Here is a 10,676-nt window from a genome sequence, read left to right on the forward strand (position 1 = left end):
GAACCCCACACTATAAATACAACCCAGTCGAATTGTAGGACTGTGATAGAGCAAAAAAAAAAAAAAAAAAAAAAAAAAAAAAAATAATAATAATAATGATAAAGATTAGATAAATAAATAAAATTCATAATAATGTTAAAAATAGTTATGTACAGGTTCAAAATATTTTTAACATTACTGTGGCTTTTGACTTTCAATATTACAGGTGTTCCTTGATTCAATAATAATAATAATAATAATAATAATAATAATAATAATAATAATAATAATATATTGTAGCCATATATTGAGGGAATTATACTACGAATATATATATATATATTTATATATATATATATATACTATATATATATATATATATATATATATATATATATATATATATATATTTCAAATATTCAGACGTTAAAAAAAAACGCACAAGTTATGAAGTGTCCAATAACAGACCAAATACATAAAATTAAATTCTATTATGTAAAGGTGCTATAAATGATGGTCTTAATCAGAATGCATTTATAACTGGTAACGTGAACAGAATAAGCTGATCACATATATATAAAGGTACATCACTTTATCATTCCTTCCTTTTGGTATATAACAAAAATATTTGAAAAAAAATCTATTCAACATTTAAATACATACGGAATACATATAAGGTAAATCTTTAGTATTTAAGTCAGTGACTACATCTTTAAGGTCATTCTGGAACATTTTACTAATACAGGGTTAAGGTTGCAATTACCGCTAGAAGTGAGCTGTATAATTGCAGATTTTAAAGGTTTCTTGAGGAGAAATCTTTCTAACTCACAATCAATTAACTATCAGTTTGATTGATCCGGTGATAGATTTTACTTAAATGAATGAATAATGTATTGGATATTTTACCAGTTTTGACTGCATAAGTATTCTATCAAAATTGGACAAACATCCAATGCAATATTCATTCATTTAAGTGAAAACTCCCACCGGATCAATTGGACTGACAGTTCAGTGATTGCCAGATCGAAAGATTTCTCCTCACGAAATCTTTTTGAATCTGCAGTTATACAGCTTACTTCCAGCTGCAATTTCAACCTTAGCCCTGGCATGTATTATTTGGACCTCTGTATTAGTAAACTGTTCAAATATTACCTCAAAGAGGAAATCACTGAATAGTTACCTTATGTATGTATGTATGTATTATGATATATATATATATATATATATATATATATATATATATAGAATATATATATATAATATATATATATTATATATATATATAATAGTTTCATATGTTTAATAGCTCTTGAAAATATTAATTTAAAGAAAAATACTGTTCACCAGAAGGAGAATAAATTAATTGTTGTACCCTAATGAATATGTAAACAACTTATCCATACAAATATCAAATTTGGTGTTCAGTCTCTTCGCCTACACAATCCTTTAATTAACTACTTCCTGCTTCTGAGCAGTTGGGTCTCATTTTTTGTAAAACCTCTCAAGGATTCACCGTTGATTTTGGTAGGTTTATCAACTGTGTTGGATTCCAGGTGCATATAATCCTCATCCTTAGGGATATCTGTATGCCATCTGTCACTTATATAAGCTTTCCTGTATCCTCATATATACTTCTCTTTAGTCTGCTAATGAAGTACCGTTGTGAATGTCATTTACTGTAATGCAGCAGCATAGTAAGAAGATAAAAGCCCATAAAACACTATTTGAACTTTCCAGCCATATATTTCGAGCATTTCCTTCGTGCTCCTGATGACTTGTTAAATATGGACATTGGATGTCTTACAAGATTATATATATAAAGTATATGTAGGTGTGGTCGGATGTTCTTGAACACTTGCTAAAGAAGAGGCCTAAGGATTAACTAGAGGGAATAGTTTAATTCTCATCCTTCCTGGGTCCACCAATAGAGACTTACTGCCACACCTACATATGCTTTATATATATAATCTTGTAAGACATCCAATGTCCATATTTAACAAGTCATCAGGAGCACAGAAGGAAATGCTCCGAAATGTATGGCTGGAAAGTTCAAATAGTGTTTTTATGGGCTTTTTCTCTTCTTACTATGCTGCTGCATTACAGTAAAACACTTTCACCACACACACACACACACACACACACACACACACACACACACATATATATATATATATATATATATATATATATATATATATAGATATATATATAGATAATTATATATATATATATACCTATATTTCTAAATTTCATTTATACATTCATGGTTTTCCTCAATTTCATTATTTTTTTATTATTTTCATTAGTTTTATTTATTTTTCATCTAGTTCTATACTTTTGTAGTTCTATATTTTTTTCTTGTTTTGATATATTTCTAATTTATATTTTCTATTGACTACATTTCATTAGTTATTGATATTATTATCTATATATACTTATCTCTCTAATATTGTTTATTTATTTGTAAACACTGAAATTGTTTAATTTATACATTCATTTGCACCTATTTATTTATAATTTATCCTATATAGATTAATTCTTATCCGCTGAAAGAATTACTTACGGCTTTGTTATCTCTAATAAATTAAAACTAAAACCAGTGGTATTAGAGTATATTGTATGTTATAAGTAATGTGAAATTATAAAATTATTGTTCTCGTGTCACATACGAACATCAGTTTATAAAAGCTATTTAGTATCATTTCATGCAAGCTACACATCATTAACATGATATTATTAAAGGTCAATAAAATTATGTTTGCTAAGAAAATTACCCGTGATCTCTTTGGATAATTAATGGTGGAACGATTGGATGATGTTTGTTTTGTCTTTAATGTTAATTAATATTAATAAGCAAACTTGGCCTCATTTTACTCGCCATTGATTCTGTTCTGTTTTTTTTATAGAGAGAAGCTTTGAGTAAAGTGGAACAGGTTTTCGTGACTCAATGTGGCTAATATACTGAAGCACATCTGAGCGGCCTGAATATAAATAAATATTTACTTACTCTTATGTTGAGCAATAATTAAAGAAACAGGTTCCGTAATATATTTTTGGAATTAATTCCCGGAAAGCAAATGTCGCGATTTCAGCTACCAACTTTCAGCATTAAAACTCCATCTGAACTTTTGCCTTATCTGATGTAATTTAGATCCTCAGCATTTTTACTGATGCTTTTCATAGAATGTTAGAATTGACTGGATCTAGTGAAGAGACTTAGCAGAGACCACCTATATAGTTAGAAATTGTTTGCACGAGGAAGATGAGGTAGGTGTCAATAAGATTAAGGCTGCTGTATGGGTCAATAGGAACTGAGAAGAAAGGGTGATGAATGTTAATAGAATGACGGAAGAATTGGATCAATCAACTCATGAAATTATTTTGGAATACATTTTGCGAATAGGCGAAGAGATCGTCGAGTCAGTTTTCCTGACGTCAAATGCAATTGAAAGGGAAAAGGTGAATGCTATAGAGATGAGCTCTTTTCCTAATATGCATGACATAAAAAGAATTTGAAATATGAGACACGTGGAGACTTAGTAGGATTTGTGACAAGTGCAACGTTAGTTTTTGAGAAATATGGATCAGGGTGTTTTCGCGGGAAAATGATGATGGTGGGTGAGTGAAAATAGTAAAGGAGGTGAGGAAGACTACTTTAACTGAATAGAAGGCTTTAAAAGGTATTAGAGAAGAAATCTTCAAAATCTAAGCAACGGGAGACCTCGTGCAAGATTAAGTTGAACGGAACTATGCCTGTGTGACACAAATCGTTTTGTTGTCTTGTATCGTGAGCTCCGAACTCACCCCACCACCATCTGTAAGGGAATTCGCATAGTCAAGAGAGAGAGAGAGAGAGAGAGAGAGAGAGAGAGACAGAGAGACAGAGAGACAGGGAGAGAATACCTATGGGTAATTTCACCCCGTTAGGTTAGGATTACCTCGTGAAGACCATACAGTATTGATGGTACACATATTCATTGGACTTTGAACATTAGATTTTTATTTTTTTTCTTCGTTACATCCCATTTTCTCTCTCTACTCTAGCTGTGACTGACAACAGTCGACTGAAAAAAGTGGTGGGGTTGGTACTTAATTCATCAATCAGGTCTTACAGAGCCATAACCGGATTTTAAAGAACTCAGCCATTCGTTCAAGTTTCAAAACAGGTCATCCTGTTGTGAATGAGACAAACTCCAAACAAGCTGCGTGGTTAGACACAAAGACACATCCATGCAGATAGAATATCATATATATATATATATATAGATGGAGATATATATGAGATATATATATATGTATATAGAGATAGATATATATAGAGTATTATAGATAGAGATAATAGAGTATAAGAGATACAAGAGATATAATATATAGATAGAGATGATATATATAGATATATATGGATAGCTATATTATCTAGTATGAGATATATATATACATAGAGTATATATATGAGATATCTATAATATGATATATATGATATAGATAGTAGATAATAGTAGATCGTATAGAGGTAATAGGATAGATGAGAGAGATAGAATAATTATATAGATGAGAGTAGAGATATAGAGATAAATAAGCAGAATGATAGAGGGAGAGAGATGAGAGATAGATAGATAAGATATATAGATATATATATTATATATATATATATATATAGAGATATATAGATGTATAATATAGAGTATATAGTATAGAGATACCAATATATAGATAGTATATATAGAGATATATAGATATAGATATAGAATATATAGATATATATATAGTATATAGATCTATATATATATAGATATAGATATAGATGTATATTAGTAATATCTATATCTATATATAATATATATATATATATAATATATATATATAATATATAGATAATATATATATATATAATATATTATATATATATATATTATAATATAGAGATATAGATCTATATATAGATATAATATAATATATTTATATATTAGAACATATATTATATATATATATAGTAATAGATAATTATATATATATATAGATAGTGATAGTTAGAGATAGAGAGAATAGAAATCAGATATTATGATATATAAAGATTAAGATATATAGATATATATATATAAGATATATAATTATAATTATAGATATATAGAATATATAGGATTAGACATTATATTATAATAGTTTATATGAATATTATATATATAGAGATAGAATATATATATATAATTAATATATATATATATTATATAGAGATATATTAATATAATATATATATATAATATATTATAACTAAATATATATATTTATTATATCATAGATATATAATATAAAATCTATATAATTATATAATAATTATATATTATAATTTATAATATATATTATTAATATATATATATATATTATATATATATTAGATTATATATAGAGAGAGACAAGAAGAGATATATTATATTATATATATATATATAGATATATATATATATATATATAATTATAGAATATATAGAATAATAGATAGGAGAATAATAGATTATATAATATATTATATATCTATTATATTATTAGATAGATATATGATAATTAGAATATATATATTATAATTACATTATAATATAGAATTAATTAGACATATAGATATAAATATATTATATATATATAATATATATAAAATAATATATATATTAATATATATATATAATAGATATATATATATATATATATATATATATATATATAGATATATATATAGATATATATATATTAATATATATGATAAGAGAAATATATATATCTATCTATATATATATTATACCTATATATACTCTATATAAATATACATATATATATATCGATACTATACTAATATATATATATATATATATAATTATATATATCTTTATATATATACATATATCTATATAATATATTAGAGAGAGAGAGACGAGAGAGAGAGAGACGAGGGGGAAGAAGAGATGAGAGAGAGCGAGGACGAGACGAGAGAGAGAGAGCAGATATTATTATATATATATATATTATATATATTATATATCCCAGCACAGTAATATACCTTTTCTATTCATATATATAATATATATATAATATATATCTATATATAATATAAGATAATATAGATCTATATATATATATATCTCTATATACTTATACATATATATATAATATAATATATCTATATATCTATATATATAGATTATATGCTATATACATATATCTATTAAGATATCTCTATAGATAGATATATAATATATTATATTATGATATATCGTATAATATATTATATATATATATATAATTAGCTATCTATATTATATTATATTATATCGATATATATATCTATCTAGATTATATATCACTATATATATTATATATATATAATATAATAGTATATATTAAGATATAATATTATAGATAGATATATCTATAATCTACTCTATAATATATTATATTTCTAATTATATATACATATATATATATAATATATATCTATATATATATACTATATCTCTATATATAATATATCTATATATATCTATAGATATCTATATATATTTATTATATATATATCTATAGATATCTATATCTAAGATATTATTATACTATTATATATATATATATTATATAATAATATTAATAGAATTATATCTATAATTATACATATTAGCGACGGAGAGAGAGCGCGAGATGAGCGAGCGAGAGAGAGAGCGCGACTTGATGAGTGCGCGTCGAGAGAGGGAGGATTCCATCCTAATATATATTCTATGTATACATATATATGTATATATATATATATTTATAGATAGATATATATGATATATATATATTATTATATCGAATTATATATTATTTAGATATAGATAGATATATATATATTAATATAGATTTATATAATAGAGATATATATATATTAGGAGATATATAATATATATATATATAATATGCATAATAATATCTATAGTATGATATACATATATATATATAGATATACATATATATATATATATTATATATAATATATATAGATAATATCTATATATATATAGAATATACTTATATCATATATATATATATACGATAATTATATAATTTAATGAGAGTGTAATATATCTATATATATATTATATAGAGATATATATTCTATATATATATCTTCATATATATTAATATTACTACCATATATATAATTATATATAAGAGAGAGAGAGAGAGACAATCAAAGAGAGAAGAGAGAGAGAGGAGAGAGAAGAGAGAGAGAGAGAGATATATATATAATATATTCTTGATATATATATAATATATATATATATATATTATAATTATATATAGATAATATAATACTAATATTATATATAATTATATTAATAGATAATATAAGTATATCATTCTATATATATTATATATTATATAGATATATATCTAATAGAATTATTATAGATAGATTTTTTATATATAGATATATAACATATAATATTATATATTATATATATAATATCTATATATAGATATATATATATCTAGCGAGAGAGAGAGAGGAGAGCGAGAGAGAAGAAGATTGAGGACGAGAGAGAGATGAGGAGAGAGAGAGAGAGAGATAGATAATATATACACTATATAATATATATAATAGATAATAGATTATTATAGATATATATAATATATAGATAATATAGTATAGTAGATATTAATATAGAGATACTAGGATATTATATATAATTATATATATCAATATATATATATATATATATATATATATATATATAGATATATAGATGTAAAATATCTAATAGATTATATATAATATATATATATATATATTTAAATATATATATATATATTATATATAATATATATAGAATATAATAATAATCTAATTAATATAATATAATATAATATATATATATATATATAGATATACATAATATATATATATGTTTAGAATATCTATACAATATATATATAGATATCTATATTATTATACACATATCTAAATAATATCTTATATCTTATTTATATATTAATCATATTATATATATATATATATATATATACCATATATTAGATATATATATATATAATATAATATATATATATATTATTTACTATATATTTATATATTATATATAATCTTTATATATATATCATAATATATATATATATATATAATATATATACAGCATAGAGAGAAAAAGTGGATGTATAGAAGAAAAAATCCAATGTTCAATGTCCAATGAAAATGTGTACCATCAAACTGTATGGTCTTCACAAGGTAATCCTTACCTAACTAGGTGAAATTATGCAAAAGTGTTCTCTCTCTCTCTCTCTCTCTCTCTCTCTCTACATCTCGAAATATATATATATATATATATATATATATATATATATATATATATTATATATATATCTATATATCTATATATATAATTGCATCTGCAATCTTAGCACCTAATCAGTCCCACTGTATAGCAGGATCGGCTGTTCAAGTCAACTTTCCCCTTCTATTTCTATTCCTTGTATCTTCTTCCCTCAGTACCACCTCACCACATCCAACCATCCAATCCCCCGACTCCCCACAATCATCTTCCTCATCACTGGTATGTTCTTAGCTCTCTTGATTGGTTCCACCTCCTCTTTTCTTATTACATGGCCATAGTATCTCAGACGAGCTTCCATAGGCTTATTCTTTACATTACATATACCACACATTCTTCTTATATCTTGACTCTCCCTCATTTCCTGCACTGATATTCCAGCAATCAATCTCAACATGTCGGGTTTCTAACAAAGTCCTCCTCTTCGCTCTTGAGTGCCCAAGTTTCTGCCCCATATAATAGCAGGTCCTGATAAGTGTCTTATAAATCTGCCTTTTGAGCTTTAATGGTATTTTCTTTATACTTGTCTATAGTTTATCAATTTCTAGCAGCATCAGAAATATTCCATGAGTTGTTACAGAAAATTTGAATAATATGAACTGAAAATTTGAAAGCAATAAACACCGTTTTTGAAAGTTTGGACTAAAATTAACAAGGGTAGCTTCTGATACCTTCTCAGATACTGAAAAGATCGTAAAGTATAATTTTCCTCTCTAATCCTATGCTGTTTTATTGTCTTTGTCCAGAGAGTGTTTATGGTTTTTGCTAATGCCATATTTTAATCGCGTTGCATTATTTACCCTTTTGGCAAAATTGAGATATTTCAGTCCATGCTAAAGGAATGACTCCTTTCCATTGGCAAAATCTAGATTACTTCAGTCCATGCTAAAGGAATGACACAAATTTAATTCTTCATTGTTTTAGTACGAATACTATAAATCTAACGCTTTCAGATTTTCTCTCTGTCAGTTTATTTTTAGTGGTTGTTGTACAGTTATCCGTTATGGTAAAGTATTCCTACTCTCCTTTTCCAGATGACATAGCTTTCATTTGTCGGAATCTTAAGAGTTAAGGGAAGGCTAAAAATCAACTATTATCTTTTTTGAGTTTTTCGAGTTAGCATTGGGATATTAGGTCAAGAAAAACTACTATGTTAACACTGTTTAAAGACATTTGGCCATTTTGTTTAAGCTTGCAAGGTCAATGGTCGCCTTTCTGCATTCTGTATCATTTCTATTACTAGACAACGGACGTGTTAATAATAAAAACTAAAACAAACAAAGATTTTAGAGCATTGGAAAAAAGGAGCGCCAGACGAGGTGGGTCTAGTCCCCGTTGTAAACACCATAAGCACTATTTCTAATTGCATGTCGTAAAAGTGGATCTAACTTTGAACGAAGTCAGAGTCGGCTCTAACATTAAATCACTACACATAAAACGGTACATTGACCACAAATTTTAGAAACAGAGATTTTCACTGCAAGTGTTCTGAAGTGAGAGAGCCATTGCATGACTATTTCATTTTCAGCCATTAACTTTACAAAGGGTATAGTGCTACGAACGTCCATGGACACATTTTCCTATGAAAGGGTTTTCGCATGCTTTACTGACACACACAAAAACTATTTACTGATATACCGGTAGAAATGGAAGATCTTGTAACCGTATCCTGGATCTGTAGTTCAAGCAATATTTTGAGACAGGTTTTTGGTAGACTGACAAGGGAATTGCTTAGATTCAGTTATCTTTCACTAAATAAATAAAAATCCTCTTAACACCTTCCATAAACGGGATAAAAAAAAAAAGAAAAAGAAAAGCAGGAAAGAAAATTGGACCTCAACTATAAAGATCAAAATACTATGAAACATTGATATTACTTTTATCAAAACAAAGGATACGTTTATTACATGAATTATTAGACTATTACTGACAAGTTTCACGAAAACAAATTTTTTTATACCAGAAAACCAAACTAACAAACTGTTCTGAATTAATTTACCTAAAATTTACTTTAAAAAATCCACTGAATTAAAGATTCAAAATCGAGAATTACTAATGTAAAAAGCTTGAATTAACGTCCTTCTCCGATGTTTCATTGGGACTGATATTTCTAGAGTAAGTCTCTCTCTCTCTCTCTCTCTCTCTCTCTCTCTCTCTCTCATTTTATGTTAATGGTGACTCAAACACCTTTTCTGACTTGATATTCCGTGATGAGCATGAATGAAAAATAAAATTGTTATTGCAAAAGCTAGGATCATTGTGTTGAAAGTAAAGGTGGGCATTTCAGACCGCCATGTAAAAGCCGAGAAAATAACAAAACCTTAGAATGTA

The sequence above is a fragment of the Macrobrachium nipponense genome, chromosome 36 (assembly GCF_015104395.2).
Source record: "Macrobrachium nipponense isolate FS-2020 chromosome 36, ASM1510439v2, whole genome shotgun sequence".
Lineage (NCBI taxonomy): Eukaryota > Metazoa > Arthropoda > Malacostraca > Decapoda > Palaemonidae > Macrobrachium > Macrobrachium nipponense.